This window comes from Camelus dromedarius, chromosome 6 (assembly GCF_036321535.1).
Source record: "Camelus dromedarius isolate mCamDro1 chromosome 6, mCamDro1.pat, whole genome shotgun sequence".
In the NCBI taxonomy this organism is placed as follows: Eukaryota; Metazoa; Chordata; class Mammalia; order Artiodactyla; family Camelidae; genus Camelus; species Camelus dromedarius.
Genome location: NC_087441.1, coordinates 91,420,115 through 91,442,337, shown reverse-complemented (window position 1 = coordinate 91,442,337; position 22,223 = coordinate 91,420,115). Strand labels below are relative to the sequence as shown.

The 22,223-nt window shown below is 40.7% G+C and overlaps 1 long non-coding RNA gene and 1 pseudogene across 7 annotated transcripts in view; one reads left to right on the top strand and one right to left on the bottom strand.

The window, feature by feature from the left end:
* Positions 1–643: 643 nt before the first annotated feature.
* On the bottom strand, positions 644–3,696 carry LOC135321557 (diphosphoinositol polyphosphate phosphohydrolase 2-like; annotated as a pseudogene).
* Positions 3,697–3,997: 301 nt separating this feature from the next.
* LOC135321558 (uncharacterized) overlaps positions 3,998–22,223 on the top strand; it is a 941,446-nt gene continuing 923,220 nt past the window's right edge. The window contains exons 1-7 of one of the 7 annotated variants that reach the window (XR_010381412.1): positions 3,998–4,443; positions 5,414–5,538; positions 6,255–6,365; positions 6,722–6,895; positions 15,853–15,948; positions 19,575–19,795; positions 20,840–20,980. This is a non-coding gene — a long non-coding RNA (uncharacterized LOC135321558). The remainder of the gene's footprint in view (positions 4,444–5,413; positions 5,539–6,254; positions 6,366–6,721; positions 6,896–15,852; positions 15,949–19,574; positions 19,796–20,839; positions 20,981–22,223) is intronic. The other 6 variants (XR_010381417.1, XR_010381414.1, XR_010381418.1 and 3 more) reach the window with 6 other exon arrangements.

The window sequence follows — 22,223 nt, the reverse complement described above, 5'->3', positions numbered from 1 at the left end:
TGTGTTTTCTGTGTACACCTGAGTCAGGGTCCTGTGTAAGCTGAAGTGTGTTGGAGACAGGTGCTGGTGACTGAAGTCTTCATTTTATGATAAGTCATATGTATACTCCATAAGTATTTGGAGATACTCATTACAGCTGCTTTCCTAGACTTGGTTCTCCATCATGTTCACAAGGGCTCTTTGGTCCACAGCTTGCTTTTCATAGGTGTCAATAAAAGATTTTGGGTATAAGTTCTATATACCCTTATTCACTTTCATGGGTTTAGGTGCTTCCACATAACAGTTAACAGAATGTATGCACTTTGTTGTTATTTCTAAGGGGCAAGAAAACACAGGTCTACTATGATTTGGGGTCAGAGTACTTGTATCTACCTTTTGGGAAAGATGAGATTGATTTTGTTATCATTTAAATTTTTGGGCATGGTAGTTTCATTCTCACTAAATTAGCACTTTTTCTTTAGGGTGGTGATTTTTTTCTTTTGAGTAGAAATATTGCCCTCAAATTCTTGGTGAACTTGAGTAAAGTCATGAATTGAAGAACCTTTTTGCCTTTGTCTCTTGATAGTCTTTCATGTTCTCTTGGCAGTTTAATGCTAAATCCATGCAGAATTAAGTTTGATCTTGCACAGAGGATGGAGTCTGGAACTTGCACTGATAGACTGGAACTTGCACTGACAGACTGTGTGAGGATTTTTTTTTTTAATTTCAATTTTTTAATTTGATATTTCCAAATATATAAAACATCAAGATTCTTACACCAGTTATCTCAAATGAGACCATAAAAAGCAATTTTAAAGTGTATACAACAATCATTCCCCCCTTCAGTTTTGCTACTTTATACAACTATGGGATAGACAGAAAATTGAATGGCATGTGCCTAGTTGGAAAATTTCACCTGTTTACAAAAAAAAAACAAAAAGGAAGAAATTAAGAAAACTCAAAATCAAACATGTAGGATACTTGCTACTTTGTGTCTGCAAGTCAATTTACAAACTTTTTTTTTTTAATTTAGTAGGCACTTGGGACTGAAAATTTTAGCCGCCCAGTTTTATCCAACTACCCAACAGAAAGCAGCACAAATGAAAGTCCCAACACTCTGTAAACTTTGAGGGACTGAGAGAGTAGACACTATTTTTTATCTGTAGTAGATTCAATTGTTGAGCCTGCAAATGTAGGCTTTTTTCTCTTAACAGAAATAAATATCCTCAGGGCCTTTCCTCTAGCTTCAGTGGGCTGAGTTCAAGAATAGTGAAGAACCCCTCATGTGAAATTTAAAGTGTGACAACTCTGAAGTATTCTGATGCATTATACAAAATTTTCCTAGTTGCATAGACCAAAGACAGATGTTTTGCTAAATGGCACTGAAGAAAATCCTGACCCAAGTGGCACTACTTGGTCCAAATGTTACTGACCAAAGAAAATGATACAACAATATTTATAGGCTCACCTTTAAGAAATGGTTGACATTAATACTGTACATATTTTACACATCAAATACATAGTCCAAGAGTTTATAAAAGAAATTCATGCATTATTACCTTTAAGAATATCAATGTACAACATACCCAGGCCCCCCAGTACTTGTGACATTTCAGGTGGACACAGTGTTATGTACAAAAACAATCAATTTATCTTCTGTGTTAAGTATATAATTTAAAGAAACTTCAGAGATTACTGAGGAAAAACTTAGTCCACTGAAGATTGATAACAAGTGTCAATCTGTGGGATTTTTAAGTATTTCCTTTAAAAAAAAAAAACACCCAGAAAACATAACCTCTGTACAAAGAAAAATATAAAAATTCTGGAAGATCATGTCTGATCACACTACATAACTTAGAATGAAATGTCAGTGGATTAAAGTTTTTCTGTCTTATTCCTTTGGAAGCCTTAATTTGTGAACTAATACTCGTATTTAGCTCAGCTGCTTTTATGGCACAAGAGCCCAGTTTTAAAATGGTGGCACTGATTTTCCTTATAACAGCACTATTTTCAGCAGCAATTATATTTTTAAAGGTTAACAATTTGTACAACAAATGTCTAACTATGCTTATTCCTACTTTATACTCAACAGTTATGATCTTTACAAAAAGCTAATATCTACATAGAGAACCATCTTTTACTTGCCCCATCTCATCTCTGACTTGGTTGAGGAAGTACAGGCATTTCAGATTAGGTATTTATGTGTTTTAGATGGGATTCTTGGATTTATGTGAATATAAAAATAAGACAAAATAATTCTTAGGTACATTCCAGTGTCCCAGTAATTAGTTACATGATAAATAGTACCTACCTGCTGACCACCTATAAAAGATGAGACATTCTGAGGCACCCTAAAAAACTAGGTCTGTAACAGGTGAACAAGAAGGCCATTTTACTCAATTCTGATGCAGTCACCACTGACTGCTATTTAAGGTGTTTACTGGTAACCAGCAAGTTTAACTGAAGAGATGTCACTAAATTTAAACTGAAAATATATATTTAAAAGTAGCAATTTACATTGAGGGAAATATGGTTCTTGTGTGTTCTGTGTAAAGAGAGATTATGAATAAAGGGAATTGGCAACTGAGCACCCTAATTCAATTCCATGAATACAGGTTCCATGATAAGATATCTACTACATGCATTTTGCTTACAGTAACTGCCTAAAACTCACCAGCTACATAGAGTTAAACTCTGTATTAAGGGACTATTGAGTTACAGGGGAATTGGCCATATCACGTAGCTAGTGACATAGTACCAGTTGTGAAAATTGAGATAAACGAGTTGACAAATGGATTCATTGAATATGTTAATATTGTGAATGAGAAGACAATTCACCGGGATAATATACCCACAAGTATGTTGATCTGACAAAAACCACAGACTGACATCAAATGGATAAAAAAATACTGGGGAAAAAGTGAAAATGCCAACCAAAATAACAAGGTGGGTGGGCTGGGTGGAAGAGCACATTTAAGGCATCTAAAAAAAAAAAATCCACATGGCTTTGGCTTATTAAAATATTTTACACTATCTTTTTTCTTTTTAAAGAAGATTTGAAAGCACCTAAAAATCAAGCAGATTGTTAAAAAAAATCCCGCATGGCAAATTCAGTTTGTAAGCGTCCTTCAGATATTTGTCAAGGAAAATAAAGAAGCCTCTGCCCATGAGATTGCACATGGTGGAAGAGGTCCTTCCAACCCTGTCTATCTTATGCTGGATGGCAGCCCAGAGGTTCGCTGTGCAGCAGCTACAAACAAGGTGTTACACTCTGGAAGGGAAGGGACTGTGGAATTTCCACTGGTTGTCGAGCAACCCAGCTTTAATTTTTCCAGATACTCTGCATGTACAGGCTTATGACACTGGAGAACTTGATGGCATCCTTTACTTTGAACCACTCTATCTCCCTTCCTGTATTAATAGAATCTTCCCAGTCTTCTAATATTTCAGTGACAGTAAGGACATAGACATATGTCCTGTGCTTTCTGTCTTGGTTCTCATATATGCCCAGGAGTCTGCCTGACTTTCCTTTGAATCCAGCCTCTTGGTAAGCCTCCCTCACGGCAGCACCGGCAGGCTCCTCCTGGGGCTCCAGTCCTCCTCCTGGGCCAGTCCACTGGTCCGGGACCGATGCCTGCCCACCTGCAGCACCTCGTCCTCCTGCTCGCTCCGGAAGCACAGGGACGCCGCCCGCTTCTTGAAGCCCTCGCGGTCCTAGGTCCGCGGCCTAGGGGGGCTTGGACCTCATCCCAGAGGCGGGCTCTCGCTGCCGCGGCCCCTGCGGAGGCCGCCACCCCGCCGGGGCGCGGGGGCGAGGGCAAGTCGGGGCCCAGGGCGACGCGGCCGGTCAGTCCCAGAGCCGGCGGCCGCTCCGACGCGGGGCGAGGAGCGAGCGCCGGTCCCTGCAGCCCGGGCGCCCTGGAGGGAGCGCGGCCTCCGCCCGGGCGTCTGCGGCTCTCCCCGGAGCCCGCCGCCCGCTCGCCCCGGTTCCCGCCGCTGCCGCCGCCGCCCAGGGCGGAGCGGGGCGCGAGGTGCGGGGAGACGGCTGCAGGGGCTCCCGCCGGCCCGGCAGCAGCGCCGCGGCCGCGCGAGGCGTTTGGTGTCGGCTGCGGGCCGTCCCGCCAGGGCCCTCTGACGTGCTGCGTGTGCACAGGTGGCTGCGCGGTGCCCGTCAGTGCGCCGCCCGTGGCGGGGTCTGTGTTCGGGGACGGGTGTGTTTGTGGCTGCAGTTGCCGCAGTTCGTCCCGGCCCTCCAGACTTCCCCAGCCCCACTCTCGGCCTCGTGGTCCTGGCACGCCCGCTGCTTCTGCCCCGGATGCTTCCTCTGGGCTCCGCCCCCAGCACGTCCACGTCACGCCTGCTGCCTTAGTCCTGCAGAAATCCTGCGCTTTGGATTTGTGCCACCTTCTGTAAGTTGAAAGCTTCTGGACCAAGTGCGGCAGTGAGATGGAGTCAGAAGAGGAGGTGAGCAAAGTGATTTCTGTCCTGTACCTCTTTTCTTTTTCCTACCTTTTCAAGCTATTATTTCAAGATGCCTTTCTGAGGGCAAGGTTTAAAATTCACTCCCTTAGCTTTGCTGTTATTCTTCATTTCTAATAAATTGGGAACTACAAATACTCTACTTTTAAAAATGGTTGTATATGTTTACTCATTTGTTTTGGAATAAATTTGATGAAGATCAGTTTATGGGAAAGCAAAATGTGACCAGGGGTTAGGAATTTAAGTGGAAAATTGAATCTTCATGAAGCTTTCCACATTTCATTAGATGTTAAATTCTACAGTGAAGTTTCATATGATTATTAAATATAAGTATATTCCTAAATATCGTGGTTAAACTGTTATTAAAATAATATATCATAAAGCCATTAATATTTTTACATAATACAGTTGTTTGATTATTGAATTTTTCTTGTGAGATATTAGTCAGCAACCTCAGTTTTTTCTTTTATTGATTTTGTAACAAGAATAAAAATATATTTTTGTTTTTTTTTGACACAGTTTTATTAAAATGACTTGAGAGTGTATGAGCATTTTTCAGTTTATTTTCTTCTTTCACATTATATTTTTAATTTTGTGTCCTTCTACATTGTATTCTAAAATTTGGAACCGATTGATATGTGCTTTTCACTTCACTATCATGAGGGATGTTTTTTCAGATGAAACTGAAAAATTTAGTAATTCATCTTTTGTCAGTATTAAAAGCAGACCAGCTAGGCTCCTTTGTGCCGCACTAAAAATAATACCAGAACATAAGAAAGGTTTCTGTATTACTTTATGTGCTCTGTGATAGCGTCTTTTCTGTGAACACACTCAACTCCTAATAAGACCCTGGCATTGAAAATTTACTTGTACATACACAGGGTTATATTATGCTTCCTTGATCCTTGAAATGAGTATGGATGCTGACAGAAATCTTTGTGCTGTTCTCCCAAAGGTATTGCCATCAGAGAGTCAGCAAAGGTGGTTGACCAAGCCCAAAGGAGGGTGCTGAGGGGAGTTGATGACCTGGACTTTTTCATAGGGGATGAAGCCATAGATAAACCCACGTATGCCATAAAGGTAAACTCCCCACCGGGATTTGCTTCTGTAAGTGTATCACCAAGAACAGAGCAGTAGGATGAATCATGGAAAATGGTAGATTTCATAGCAATTGTACTTGTGAGCTGTGTATTTTATTCTTGTGTTGGAAAAGAGGTTTTGTTGTTGTTGGTTTTGTATGGGGTATTTTTCAAAATTGAAGTATAGTTGATTTACAGTGTTGTGTTAGTTGAACAAGGTATTTTTCATGTGGGGAAATCAAGTGAATTTACAAAACCCCGGAATGCAGGATTGACTCTGGGAATGCTGGGCTTCATGTGAGAGCAAGACCTGCTTCTGTGGAAAATTGCAGGTTGACTCACTAACCTGTCAGATGTAGAAGAGCTGTAGACTGATTAATTAAAAAGAAGCACTAAAATTGTTTAACTAGGTATTTGTTCTAAAAACCTCCAAACTCCAAATGGAATGGTATGGCAGATTAGCTGTACTTTTCCATCTGTTACTCCACTGTTAAGATGATACTTTGTACTTAGAGATGCGAAGTAGAATATAAATGATAATATAACTTAATATTTCTGGTAAAGTGTCTGTTATTTCTTTACATAAACTAACATTCACCCAGTGCAAAGGACCTGTTTTCTCTAATAACTCAGTCTCTTCTGGGCCAGTGCTTTTAAAACTGTTGCTTTTACTGACATGGACTGAAGCTTGACATAGTTTGTTTTCTCTTCCTTTAGTGGCCAATAAGACATGGAATAATTGAAGACTGAGATCTAATGGAGAGGTTCATTGAACAAGTTATTTTTAATTTTCCCTGAGCTGAACCTGAGGGCCATCACTTTTTGATGGTGAGTAACTGGGACTGAGAGAAGAGCCCTGTGGATTCTGGGTTGCTTAGATATTAAACCCAGGATATTCTTCTCTGGGGAGTTTTTAATTCCCGCTAAACTCTTTGTATGAGTTGGAGTGCTTTTTAGGCAAATAACAGAAGGTTCAACCAAAATGTCCAAAACCAAAGAGGGCTTATTATCCCACAAAACAGGATGCCAGGGTCAGGCCACTCAGGGCTGGTTACTTGAGCAGCTGAGAGATGGAGGTGAGAACCCAGCCTAATTCACTTGTTTGGCCTCTTGTGCTGGTTCCCCTCAGGCCCCAGGGTGGCTGCCCGAGTTCCTGTACTGACTCTTGGTGTATTTACTTTTAGAGTTTTAGAATTAAGACTCTCTTCCTCAGAAACCTTCCTAGCAGATTTGCCCTGTCTGTCCGTGCCCAGTGTGGGCCCTAGAGGGGAACAAAATTACTTTGGTACATTTTGATGAGTCAAGATTCTCTCCTGTTGCTGGTGAGGGGACCACATCTCATCACCTGGCCCCAAGAGGTAAGTACCTAAACCGGCCTCCAGCAGCAAGGAATGAGGAGGGAGGAATGGGTTTGAGTAGGAAACCACCTGTGTAGTTAGGTGTCCTCCTGAAATAACTGGATGGCTCTGACCTTTGCTTCTTACAGCAGAGGGAGCTGAGTCAAGGTGCTGTTTTGCCAAGGTTAAATCTCACTCTAACACTGAGCTGAGTTATGGGCCCTGATATTGTGGATGTAATTGATCTTGTTCAGATGAAATAAAACAATACAGAGAAATGAAGAGAAGTGTCTCTTGGTTGTGGAGCCTGTTTTCATTGTTTTATGTTCTTTTTAAGTTAAAATTAATTACATGTATAAAACACTTACTTTAAGGAGAGCAATTGCATGTAACATAAGCTGCACATTAAAACCTACATAATTTAGCTTTGCATTTTTTCCATGCTAGTGCATTGTCAAATGGTCCCTGATCCAATTATATAATTCTTCCTAATGTTAAATATGGAATATTCTTTAGAATTATCTGGCTTAAAATATGTTAAGTACAAGGCTGTTATGGTAGTTAGTGGAATCTATATATTTTGTGTCTATAAAATCAAGTCCTTGAAAGTGCTCTAAGCTTTTTCCTGGCTGTATCTTCACAACTAGGAATTGCCACATCCAAGTACTGTGTTTTACAGGCCACTGTGTATTTTCTCTCCTGTGTATCTACGATGGTTTATGTAAAATACATGGAGCCAGGAAACTGACAGTATGTCTGAGTGGCTTTGTCTTTACAGCCAAAACAAATTACAGACTCCCACCTGCCATGCTTGGCATGTTCCCTTCTCTTGTACGTCACATAACTACCTGTTGGTAGGACTCCAGGCATGGGCCTGGGGCCCAGCTTCCTCTCCCTGCCTGCCCCATCCTGCTCTGCTCAGAGGGAGTCTGAGTCTTAGGCCTGTGGAGCAAATGCAATCACCAGGACACAGCCCACAGGAAATTTTTCCTACCAGGAATTTTTCTGCTCTAGCTGGCATATACACCGCAGTACAATAAAACCAATTGCTGGGAACGAACTGGAGGTGTTTGGTATGAATATGGAAAAGCTTAAATCCTTTGCCAAAAATGAGTATCTGAAGTGAATGTTCAAAAATAATTGTTTATTACATTAAACATAAGAAAATATTGTGTTACATTTATTGTACATTGAAGTTAGCAGGTGTGTTTGCTGCATGATGTGACAGAGGAAGTTATGAGAACGGTGGTTTTATCTCAGGCTTATGTCCTTCCTCATCAGTTAATGGGATAATTGAAGGGGAGTGAAGCAGGTACAGGGATTTGTGGCCATGTCCAGAAATTCATTGAAGACATTTACTGAACCACTACATCAGCTAATGGCTTCTTGGTGTAAAAGAGTCTAAAAGTTTTAAATTAAAGTTCCCTCAGTAGCCTATGAAATTGTCCCTTCTGACTGCCATGACAGACATCTGCACATCCATGGTGGGAATGAGCTCAGTACGGCTCATGTTTTTCAAGAAGTTTCAGAGACTCAACTCATGTTGGTCACGTGGACTAAACAGATAGCAAATGGGAACCACACTCTTTTCTCTAATACTGAATTGCCCAGAGTTCAAGACAGAATCATATATTCTAAAGAACTGCAGTGCTCTTGAAGGGAAATTGAATTGTAACTGTAGAGGAGATTTGCAAACCTTTTTGAATATGAATCAGGGGAGAAAGAGCAAGCAGCAGTGCTGCCCAAGGATGCTGGGAACCAGGAGCTCTGCCATCCACTTGAGAGCAGGAAAGATGTGTGTCCCAGCTCAGGGATGGAGGGTCACCCTTCCTTTATCCTTTTGTTCCAATCAAGTCCTCAGTAGCCTGTGTGCTGCCCACCCACATTGGCAAGGGCAGGTCTCCAAACTCAGTCTGCTGCATGCTAAGCTCTTCCAGAGACACCCTCTCAGACACACCCCAGAAAGAACGGTTTACCAGCTCTCGGGGTACCCCTTAGCCCAGTCAAGCTGACACATAATATTCACCATGACATGTGGCTTGTCCTGGCTTACCGCAGTAACTCCCTTCCTGGTTCATGAGGGTGGCTCAGACCTGCTCTGTCCTGTACACTAGCACTGGCCGGTGTGGAGCTGGACATCCTTGGCACTGCTGAGTCTGTTACTGCTGGCCCGTGTTCTTCCCATTTTCAGTATATTGTCATCTCCACTCCTACTTGCCCTTCCTTGAGGATTTATGTTTTTAAAAATATTTCTTTACTGCAGTTATGGAGAGGTTTGGGACTGGAGCAATATTAGTTGCATGTGTTCAGCTTGCTTTCTTTATCCAGAAATATGGATTGATTTTTATATTACTGACTAATTATTCATTTTTGAATTAATATTTGATGATATTTTACTATTATTATGAATAAAATGCTTATGTAACTTATATTCATGTGAAGATTTAATCATATACTTCAGTATTTAAAAAATAAGAAAAACTTGATATCTCCAATTTAGATCTCGTTATGTATAAATAATGGTTTTTGGAAGGTTTTATTTAAATTAGTCCTCTAAAGGAACAATTACTGGTGGTAAACATAGGAGAAAAGGAGGATTGAGGAAAACATAGATTTATGATTATGGTTCTGAGAACCCAGAAGAATGTGTCTTTAATAATGCTGAATTTGATTCAGGAACCAGGAGAACCTAATTTTATTGTAAACATTCTCTTAATGGAAGTGTATAGATTTTAATGTTAGTTCTTCACAGATGGTGAATTGTTTGGCAGCAAGTACTAAAGTGTAAAAATCAGTGATTTAAGCAAGTTAAAGGTTTTATTTTTCTTAAAGTCATTTGTAGCAGGGAGGGCAGTGCTGGTAGGTCAGGTTTCTGGTGTCATTAGGGATCTGTGTGCTCTAGTATATTTAGCATATGGCTTCCATTCTAAGATTGCCTTAGATCACAAGTTAGCTGCTGCAGCTCCAGTCATCACCTCCATATTCCAGGAAAGAAGGGGTTAAGAGCAGAAGTGGGCCTACTACATGAGTCTACCTTCAACCTTGTAAGGAGCTTTCCCAGAAGACACATCCAATAACTTTTGCTTCTTATTGGCCAGAACTTACTTAGCCATCCCTGTACACCAGGAAGTCTGGGAAATGCTGTTTTCTGGGCCTGTGATTGATCAGTGGTCTGTCATTAAGGCAGAAGGCAGAATAGATACTGGGTAGGGAAATTGCAGTGCCTGCCATAATGATGTGACTACAGGTATGAAGACAGTGGCAGATCAAGAATTCAGCTGTCTTCACAACTGTGGTTGGATATGGAAAGTGTTTTCCACGTTACAGAGCCAACAGGCTAGGGAAAAGACACACCAGGATGTGCTGTGGCTTCTGCCCTGGGGTGAAGTCTTTCTTCTGTTAGCTTCTCCGCCTGTGGAGAAATAAACCAGGAAGTTGTATTGGGAGTTTCTGTGGCCTTCGCACACAGGCTGTAACTCAGGGTTTCACAACTCTTGTAATGAATTTTTTTTTCTTATTATAGAACTATAAGTGCGATTTAGAAAATTTGGAAGATGCTTGTGGGGCTTTTCACACTCCTATCCCATTATCATAAATATTAACATTTAGTATAGATATACTTAATCTTTTCACTCATGTTTTTATATGATTTGCATTCAATATTGTGTCCTCCATCCCTCTCCCCCATTTTCTTGCACGGTTTTCATAATCCTCGCTTTAATGGTCATGCAATCATGTATCCAGTGGTTGTTTCCTGTCTGTTTAGCAGCCCCACTATTTTTAGATGTTTACTTTTGTTTCCAGTTTCTTGGTTTTGTAAGACATAACATAAAGTAATCTTTGCACATTTTTTCTATATTTAGAGAATTTTTATATTAAGAATATAAAAGTTATATATATATATAATTTGGAGGTCCAGATGTGTTAATAATTTTGAATCTCTGGTATACAATTTCACACTGAAATCTTCAATGTACAAGAAGCCACATTATTTGAACTCTTAGGATTGATTAATATCATTTTTGATTATTTGACTTTTTAATTTGCAGTTTGAATACCTTTGATCTTAAGCAGTTTTTCATGTATTTATTAGTTCTATTTTCTCCTTTGTGAATTGCCTATTCATGTCCTGGGTGTTGTACATATCAGTGTTTTATTGCTTTTATTGTTGCTATGATTTCTTTGAACTTTATTCTACTTAAATTTTTCTTTTGTGATAAAATGCACATACCATAAAATTTATCATTTTAACCGTTTCTGAATGTACAGTTTGGTGAGTTGTGTACATTGACATTGTTGTGCAACCATCACCACCATTCATCTGAGGAACTTCTTCATCTTCCAAACTGAAACTCTGTCCACATTAAAGAATAACTCTCTTTCCCCCTCTCCCAGCCCTAGCCCCCACCATCCCCCCTCTGTCTCTATGACTGTAACTATTCTGGGTCCTCATATAAGTGGAAACATCCAGTATTAGTCCTTTCATGACTGGCTTATTTCACTTGGTATAAGGTCTTCATGGTTCAGCAACCTTGTAGCATGTGTCAGAATTTCCTTCCTTTTTTAGGGCTGAATAATATTCTGTTGTATGTATGGCCACAATCTGTTTATGGTGTGAACTCTTTCATATAACAGATAAGAATTTTTTGTCATAAGCAGATACTTTTTCTCACTTGATTTTTTGTAGGTTATGTTTTTGAACATCTATAATTGTAAATTTTTATGTAAGTAAACCTACTTTCCTTTGATGTTTATATATATTTTTCATTCATCTGGGATTTATTTGGAACATCACTTGACACTGAAATTAAACCCAGGAAGAATCCAGAGCCAGGGTTAATCTACTTCTTGTTGGAATGCCTTCTATAGGCTCACATTTTTTTTTAAACCAGGCAGGAAGGAAACATTGCATGACTATGCTCCCACTTTGCATACCTTTCTAGCCTTCCTCTCTTCATCCTATTCCCCCCTCTAATCAGTTTAAATGTTTTGTTTATAAAATTAACTTATTAAGGTGCTTGGATTCCTCTTCAAGGTAAGAGAAGACTCTAGGTCTCTGGAGTTAATTCATTCAATTTCTTCTGGCCTGAGATATATTCTTGATATTACAGTTGATTGTTGATATATTCAGCACTTGCTAAAGGCCCAGCCCTCTCCCCACCAAGCATTTGCATGAATTAACTCACTTATTTAATCCCACAGACAATTGTGGGGTAGGTAGTTATTACGCCTGTTTTTCAGGTTGATAGGAGGTGCCATAAGGAGATATATTGTAACCTAAATATTGGAATCCACAGCTATTCTTCATGTGCTTTAAATGAAAGAAAACTAAAAAAAAAAATCTGATATAGTAATCACTAACACAGTGCTAAATGTGTACTGGGAACATTAAGGTATTAACTAATTTGATCTCAGCCCCTTGAGGTAGGCACATTAAAATAAGTAATGTGTTGTTGAATAATGTTTAGATCACTTACTTACAATCTGCTTTTGATGACTTTATTATTTCTTGTCTATGTCTTAAGATTGCTTTCTCTCTCCCATTCAGGGAGTGTGTTGATTCTAATCAGAGTAATTAAAACTTACTTGGGGCATGATGTTTGAGCTTTGTATCAGACAGGAGTATAAACTAAAGCCCCCAGCTAGTTGATAGCCAGATTTGATTATTTGCTTGAATAGTTAGCATACACACAGCACAGAATTCAAAAGGTGCAGTAGGATTTCCAGTGCAAGAGTGTCTCCTTCCCACTTCTGTGTTGCCTTCCAGATCCCCTTCCTGGAGGAAACCAACTTTACTGGTGCTTAACCAGCAATAATTATGTGAAGGCACATGGATTATACATAAACTTGCTTCATAAAATGGTAACAAAATTGAAGTACTATGGTACATTTTGATTTTTACTTTAAAAATTTTAGAAATTATAATTTGAAATATATGAAATTTACCCACTAAACACAGTTTTAAATATATCATTTGTTAACGTTACCTACATTGATATTGTGGTGTAACAGAACTCTAGAACTTTTCCATCTTGCAAGATATAACTTTGTGCCCATAAACATCTCCTCATTTCTCTTCCTCATACACCTTGCTTTTTAAAAAAATGTTGTAGATACAGAAGTATATTTAAGAATGTGTATGTATGGAGAGGCCTATTTTCATGTAGCAAATTTATAGTAGATATTGTTTCATATCTGCAGACACACTGCCCATCCTTTTTAATTGCTGCAAAGTGTTACATTTTATGGATGTGACCTAATCTGTGTAATCAGTTCCTTGTTATGTGCAGTTATGTAGTTTCTGATCTTGGAAGCTGTGACAACTGTGCACCTCTCTGAGGCACCTTGTTTTAGATGTCCCTTGGCTTGACAATGGAATTTGATTTTGTCTCATAGACTTTGTTCAGAGACTTTCTCTTCAGTAGGTGAGTTTCTCACTGGTACATGCTGATGATTTTAGTGATAATAATGCACTTTCACTGAGTACATTCCCCATGCCAGGTGCTGCCATGAGCACTTTGTTTAGACTCCTGTGAAGTCAGTGCTAATTATGCGTGGAGAGAGGAAATCACTTTCCAAACTTGGTAAAATCGAAGGTGGGGTGTAGCTGGGCTGATTGGAGTTGGAGCTCTCCCGTTGCCCGTGCTGAAATGGCCTGGGCTGTGTGGCAGGTGTGTGTGGTCACAGCTGCTTTTCTGGTGCTGTGCTTTCTGGTTTTAGTGTGTTTTATTTATGTATGGATATTTTAAAACTCAGGCTTGGCTTTCTCTTTGGTTTCTATTGGGTGCATATTCGTTCTGATAATTGGTAAAACATATTTTAACATAACTGTACTTTTGTATAAGATATTTACCTGTATTTGTTTAGGGATGATTACTTCCAACTGTGCTTAGTGACCACGTTGGTACATGGCCACATTTCTTACCTCCTCCTCCTTTCTTCTATCACCTGCTTTTGATTGTTTATGTTAGTGTACTTACTCTGATATTTATGTTTGTGACTTTATGTTTAGTGGTGTCTCTGATGCTCTACCAAGAAAACAATATCTTTTGATTCCATGACACAAGGGCAACAGTGTCTTTATATTTTCCTCCTTTCCATCTGTGCCTGTCAACTTGATACTACTCCTGTTGTTTTAATTTATAATATTTACATTCTGTTCTATAGCTATAGATTCTCCCAGAAAAGAAAAGCATTTATCCCTACATCTTAAATGGACTACTTGCTCACTGTAAGTCTTTGGCTGTACTTTATGCATTCTTATTATTTGGCTAAAGCTTATTGTCTGATGGTTAATTCATGAAGGGTTCATAGAAACCAAATTCTCTCAAGTTGTTGTATGTTTAAAGATATTTTGTTTTTGCAACAGACTTGATTGGCAGTGTGGCCAGATATAGAATTCTGGGGTCATATTTTCCTGCCAGAAAACTCTGTAAATGTGGCCCTGTGTGTCCCAGTGTCCTGCATGCAGCTGTGCCAATGGCCAAGACAGGCTGCCCTTTTCCTGCTTTAAGAGTATGTTGCTCTACTCAATAAGCCTAACAAAACACCATAGGCTGAGCGGCTTCAACAACAGACAGTTGTTTTCTCACAGCTCTGGGGGCTTTAGGTCTGAGATCAAGGTGCCATCATGGTTGGTTTATGGTGAGATCTCTCTTCCTGGCTTGTAGATGGCCTCCTTCTCACCAGGTCCTTGTGTGGCTCTTCCTCTGTGTGTGAGTGAGAGAGAGCTCCCTGATCCCTCTGCCTTATCCTGCAGAGATGTTAGTGCTGTCCTGTGACCTCACTGATCCTGGATTACCCCTCTAGGGGCTTCATCTCCAAACACAGTCACCTGAGGGTTGCAGCTTCAGCATAAGAGTTTTGGGACACACAGCTCAGTATATAACAAAGGGTAATGTGGATTTTTATTTATTTATTTTTTTGCCAAAAGGCCTAGATTTTTTTCCCTTTCTTTGTTTTTTTTTTTTCTCCTTTTCTCTCTCTTTTTTCCCCTAGCTTAAATATGTGATGTAAATCCATATTTATTAACATGGAAAAATGTTCAACATATTGCTGAATGACAAAAAGCAGTTTTATTTATTTTTATCTTTCTGTAATCCTGTTAATTTCCTCCTATTAGATAATAGTTATTATTTTAAATAGACATTTTAAAAAACTCGGATATCTATGTCATGATATTCATCTGCTTTATTTTTATATTTTTCTGGGTACATGTTTTTTATCTGCCATTTGTTTTTTCCTATTTTCTCTCTCCCTTCTCTTCTTCTTTGAGTGTTTTTATATGGTGTTTGGCTAGTCTCTTTGTGTTCTTTCCTCATCTTTGAGTGAGGGGATCTCTTTCTGAACTGGCTGTGTGTCGGGTTTAGGCTGGGTGGTGGGCAGTGTCTGGGTGAAGCAGCTTCTGTCCCAGGCTTGTCTTTCTCACAGCTGATGGTGGAGGTGTAACTTCTCACCTTGCTGCCTGTGCTCTGAGGGGAGGGGCCTGGGGAGCGAGGCTCCTGCAGCTGTGCTGCTCAGACTGCTCTGACTCCAAGCAAGGGCTCTCTGCTTTTGCTCTTCTCTGGAGAACTGGATATTGCCTGGTATCTGAAGTCACAGGTGTTTTCTTTCCATGTCCTCACTCATCTGGTCTCAGTGGGGCTGTTATTGCCCTTGGCAGCTCAGTGCACGTCTCTTCAGATTCACGGTGTTTGGGTGTTCTGTTATCCGAGGTGGAGTTTCCTTTTCTGTAGCTTGTTCTTGTTATGGGGTGGATTAGTAAGAGCAGAAGTGTTTAGAGAGGCTTTACTCTCTCAAAGATTTTAAACCTCACAGCCAAAATATGTTTAATCAATCACTCTGGGTGTACTCTGTCTGTCAAATTAAGGAGTTGTACAGCATCTTAATGAACATGCTTTTAGATTAACATTTTGCTGTTCTGATGTAATTACATGAAATTTGGGTGAACACTAAATATAGTGAATATTTCCTTACAGACAGAACCTCCTCTGAATACACCAGAAAATAAAGAATATCTTGCAGAAATTATGTTCAAATTATTTAATGTACCGGGACTCTACATTGCAGTTCAGGTAAGGACAAGTGACTTTCATGATTCCCAAGTGACCTTAGTTGTCTAATGTGGAAGAAATGGTGATTCTAGAGGCCTCTGTAAGATTGTGTGGTGTGGTTTCCTTTCCCATGCACTCAAGTGCACATGAACTCATCCCATTCAGGTCTGAGCTCAAACACTGTACAGAGCAATTTCTGTGATTTATGTTTTTACTGCTGGTGTAGAGTTTGTCCAGCTTTTGTCTGTTTACATTCATTAAAATCTAAGGTATCCTCAGGAAGACAAGATCAAGATGTAGGTGTGGTTCTTTGGCTTTTTTTACTTCTGATCATAAAAAAGAAAATATACTATAGAATCTGTTAAAACAAAACAAAATGAAACAAAATAAATGTCTTTCAAGGGTTTCCCTTTGTGGATCTGAGCTCCTGTGGTTCCATGAGTTTGCAGAACTTCTCCTGAAGCTGCTTGTTCTTCGTGGGGGGGTTTGTTGTTTTTAGGTGTAATGTATCTGCCACTCTATATAAGGGAATTGACTGAAATTTGGGGGAATAAATGATAAAATTGTTTTCCAAAATGCTTCCTGCATATTCTATTCCCTTACTTGTAGGAAAAAAGAGGAGGAGTTGCATAGATGTTTAACTTGGAAGATTCCACATGCTGTGTCCTCTGTGTGGTGATTCTCAGTAGACAGTGATGTCTTAAAGGCTCTGAAAATGCCTACATTAGGAAACTCTGTTTATTCCACCACTTCCAAAGTTAACCAGAAATATTCCCCCACCCCTAAGCTGTTTCTGTTCCATGGAGTAGGAGACACTTCAGGAAACACTGGCCCAGTGGTTCTCAAAGTGATCTATGCAGCAAGGTCTCCTCAAAAGTGTTTTTTTCAAAATACACATTCTCAGAATTTATATCAGACCACGGGTTTCCAGCCTCAAAATTTTGGATTGGGCAGTCCTCAGGGGAGGGGAGGTTACTGAGCTGTGTGTTGGATGTCTAGCAGCATCTCTGGTCTTGACCCACCAGGGGAAGCACCACCACCAGCCTCCCCTCCCTCAAGTGTGACAGCGAGAAATGGCACCAGGTATTGCCAGGTGCTCCTTGGGGGCAAAATTGCCCCTGGTTGAGAACCACTATCCTGGTTCTGCCAGATGAGAATTTCTGGGTGCCAGGCCCAGTATTTTGTCTTTCTAAAGTCCCCACAAGTAGTCTTATTGCAATCCATCTGTGGACCCACACTGGGAACCAGTGGATTAGAAATTAAAACCTCCTGATTCCACAATAAAATTCCTTTCTCTCTGGCTTTTCTTTGCAAAGCTTTGATTTATCTTACTGAGAAGTTGACTCCTCCAGATTAAGTGCACAGAATTTACATGTTAGTTGTCCACTTTGGAATTTGGATTTGGGAGGAAGATGGAAGGTAGGGAAGGGAAAGGTCATTCAGACTCAGTAAGAAAGAAAGGGCCTATTGCTCCAACCTGAAGACATGCTTGTGGAACACTTGAGAAAGTCCCCATGCTGATGGTCTCTGTGGTATTTGTGAAGGCAGTGCTGGCCTTAGCTGTGTAGTGGACATCGACAAGTTGGTGAACACACATTAACAGGAATCATCATTGACAGCAGGGATGGGGTCACTCACGATATCCCAATGGTCAGCAGGGCACCGAGTTCTGCTCTGTCTGTGGGCCTAACCTGATTTGAGGTGAAGGAAGCAGTGAAAGAAAAAACCCTTCTGTTAAAGCACCACTTTTGAAGACATACCTGTACTTAGCAAAGGTAACAAGAGCCTTTAAACACAGTTGTGTGAGAAAGTTGAAGATGCCTAGTGTCTGTGGCACTGGCAGTTGGAAATTTGCAGTAGCAGATTTGTGCAGTCTGGTGTCAGCAGTCGTCTGATGTCCCTGGGCTCTGCTTGGCCCCGGTGTCACTTTGCCAGGAGGGTTTTCCTGGCTTTCATTCTGAACTGTAATCTGGATATCAGTGGGTGCGGCACATGAACATTTGGAGGATGATTTTGTGTTCTGTGACAATCCTCTGGAGAGGATTTGTTTCTTGCTTTTTAAAAATTTTTTAAGAGCCAAGAAGGAGAGATTGTTCACCTTGACTTGCAGGATGCTCTGCAATGTCACTTTTTGGTTTTAATTTTCAAAATATAACAGAAGTGATTTCTAATTCAGGTTTCAAGAGACTATATATATATATATATATATATATATATATATATATATATATATATATATACATATATATTTGGTACAATGGACTAGTTAAATGAATTATTTAAAGTTTTTTTTTTAATAAATTGAAGCTATCTGGAAGGGGTTACATTGGGAATTCAGACCTGCCTTTCCTCCTCCACGTCCCTTCTTGGAGGCAACCCCTGATACTAATGTTTGTTATTTTGTGTATTACAAGTATCTTTTGTGCAAATATAGGTTTGTGTGTTTATGTGCTAAGCTCCTTTTAAAAATGCGATAAATGAATCACTATGCTATACACTGGAAACTAACAGAATTTTGTAAATCAACTAAGACAAATTTAAAAAATGCAAACTAGTTTTTTTTTAAAAAACAATTCATTTATTTCATTTAAAAATAGTCACTGCTTTATTTCAGGACGTTGCAGAGATGATGTACTAATATGCTGGTGCTTTAATACCTCAAAGTTCAGAAATCACTGCAGGGGGAGGCTGATGTGTATACAGTCAGGAGGAAAAAGCCAAATATTTCCCCTCTGTCATTGCACCCTGCCAGTGTCCCCTTTGCCCGGGGGTGAGGAGAGGCAGGAGGCCTGCAGAGCATGCTCTGTGCTCGCAGCCCCTTCATCCAGTCTCGGAACACTGCCCCCTCCTGGGTGTGAGGTGTTTAGGTGCCACTTGCTGTGTGGTCCTGCCTGGCTCCTCTCTCAGGTCATGTCCTCAGAGGTCAGTGCAGGCCAAGGTCAGGGCCTGTGCCTGTGGGTCTGCTTCCTGGCCTCCCCTGTGCATCTGAAACAAGTTTCACACTACGTGCAGGCCCACAGAGAAAGTTGTTGTTCAAATTTTTCTCTGTTTCTTAATGCAGCTTTTTTCCCCCTATTTATAAAAATTACATTTACTGTACAAAATTTAGGTAAAATGGAGAAATGTAAAGAAGAAAATAGAGTGACCCACAAACCTGCCCAGAGGACTGTGCCACACTTTTTTGGTATAGTCTACTGAGCTCTTTTTCTTAGACAAACGACACACATTTTAAGCACAGTTGGGATACCCTCCATCTGATTTCATGTTCTATTTGTACAGTGTGCTCCTGAGGTTGTATTTTGCATATTGACTTATCCCTGATGTATCTTTATGGTTAAATACTCTGTGGAAAGATATTTAGTAACTACCTGACAGCCCATCATGTGGGTGTAGCACAACTCACTTACTTGTTTTCCTACCATTGGCTGTGGGTTGTTTTAATATATTTAATCTGTGATGAAGCTGATACTCAACATGGTTTGAATTAATTTTAGAAATTGTTATATGTAATGTATTGAGTATAGAAATTGTGAATAGTTTCTGTTTGTGAGAGCTACTGTCCTTATGATTTTTTTATTTTAATAATGTGTACATATCTTTTATCTTGATATTAAATATTTTACAATTGGCTTGGGCTGCTGAGAAAGGCTACACACTCTCTCACTTCTAGAAGTTGGGCACCTCAGAAGACATAAGAGGAATTCAGTCACCTGTTCTTGCAACTTCAGTGGTAACTGTGATTGTACATAGTGGAACTGATCCATCTGTCAGATGGATGAGGATTTGCTCCAGCCTTCTGTCTCCATGAGTGTGTGACAAGCAGCCAGTGCCATCAGGGAGCTCAGAGTGCCTCCTCTACCTGGTGCAGGTGGGGACATTGTCCACTCTGCACAGCTACTCCCACCAGCATGAGCTGGACCTTCCCAGCCGGTGGCCTGCATGTTGAGTGGCACCCCAGGGGGCTGGTGAGGACCTGGGACCACACAGCAGCTCCTGGCCCTCTCCTGCTGGTGATGGCTGACAGCCTGGTCACTGGTCCGGGAGGGCAGCTGGGTGAACGGATCCAAACTCCCCCCAGCATGGATCTCACATAGCATAGGGTTGAGGGGAACCTGCCAGACTGTTCCTTCCTACCAAGTGCAGCTCTTACTAGAGTGAGCAGATCGGTTATTGAGTCTTTAATGCATGCCTAAACCATGCTGTGTACTTGACCTGCTGCCTGTCACTGGGTCTCTTCTGTGCACCCACTCACCGCATATGATGGGTGAAGGTGCCAAGGCTGAAACATATGTGTTAACAGATGTGGCCATGGTTACTCTGCCCACAGATGTGGAACCAGGATCTGAGTCCAGGTTGTCACACTTTAAGTCCTGCATGCTAACCAGGTGGTTGACTTTTAAATGCAAGCCAATTTGTAGTTGGTTTAAAAATTAATAGTTAAACAGCAAAAAAAAAAATGTGACAATGAATATATATATGTTCATGTATAACTGAAAAATTGTGCTCTACACTGGAATTTGACAAAACATTGTAAAATGCCTATAACTCAACAAAAATGTTTATAAAATTAATAGTTGAAACTTTTTCCTTTTTGTTAGAGGAACAATAAAATGACCCATTGTTCGGACAGACAGCAGCATTTTGGAAATTAACTGCCTTCTGTGGTTTTCTCTTCACATTCCTAATGGAAAGGCCACTTTGTTTGCTTACAGAGCATCTCAGGTTCTCCTAATGGAATTGCATACATGGTCATTTTATTCCCCCTCCCCCAGTCCTGAGCTTTGCACAGAGTGGAGATTCAGTAAATGCTTGCATTGCCAGGGCAGGTGGGGGCAGGAGTCTAACTTACAGTGCAGGGAGGGCTTTCCTCCTGGAGTTACTCACATGGTGTTTTGCTTCTCTGTCTCCCCAGGTGGAAGGTTAGGTAATTGGAAGCTGCATCAAACACATCCCTATTGCAGGTAGAGATATGTATTTCATTCAACAGCCGCCAAGTGAGAGGGAGGTGGGAATCCCTCCTGAGCAACCACTGGAGACCACAAAGGCCATTAAGGTAAAAACAGATGGGAAATGGGCCAGTTTGGTTGTGAGAGAGAAATAGTGTTTGCACACTTCCCCTTGTGGCCACCACCCCTGCTCCCACTGTGCCTTCCTTCCCCTCCCCATGAATGTGGGTCTCCATCTGTTTACCACTTGAATTAAGGGGCTGAAAGCTTAGCCTCTTCTCTGAACATGGATGCTTGTGGAGTTCTCCAGCTGTAAATGAGAGCAGCTTGATAACTGTTATTGAGCATCCTGCCTAGTACGATGTCATTTAATTGGAGCCTGATTAGACAGAACCTTCAATTAGCCAAAGTGTCTTGCACCTCTCCCTCCAGGCTTCATTTCCTGAGTAAGAAGCAGACAGTAGCAGCAGTGACTGTGAGGAATCCTGTGCAGGCAGCCAGAATTCAAACTCATTTCCAGCTCTTGCTGTGTGTGGTTCTGTACCCTGAGAATTACCATTCAGAGTGACGCTGTTCTAGGGTGAATCATTGAATAGAGTCCACCTGTGTTTTCTAGACTCCATTACCATGCTGGAGGAGTTACAGGAAGCTCTAAAATTAAATCAGTAAGATTCGGAGGAAAATGGCTCATTGGTCCTTATTTAAAATGCCCACTTGACTGATCCATCAGTTTGGTCATTGTGTCACTCTGTAGGTAGCAGTTGACAGACCCCTTTCAAAGCAATTTTCTCTTCAGGTTGCAAAATCAGGACAAATTACTGTTTTGTTTTTGTTTTGTTTTAGTCAAAATGAAGAGATTTTTAGTAATACAAGGATAATTATTATATAAAGAGCAAAGATTTTGTTTTTGGAGAAAAATTTAAGCATGGAAGTGACATGTGAACTTGAACACACAGTTTCTGAGCTGCAGGGGAGTTTAAGGGAGGTTAGCCTCCTCCCTTCCCTCCCACTTTTGCACCCAGTAACAAGCTGGTTGAAGGAAAGCTAGTGCCTGGGGGGAGTCCCACATTTTGCATGACACTCTTGGTGGATGGAGAGGTATTTTTAGGACAGGGTGCACAGGTGTGAGTCAGGGCCCCTGTGAGTAGGGTGGCTGGGTGCCCGGGTGTGCCCAGGACTAGAGTTTCCAGGGATGGGTCACTTCACAGCTTGGGTGTGTGGTCCTGGGCAGCCCATGGGAGTCAATCCTTTCCCCCTGGGGGAAGGTTTACAGAAGTAGCATAAGACTTTCTTTTTATGTTAAAATATTTCCTAGAACTTCCCGTAGTCCTTTCCTTGTGTTTCTTCAAG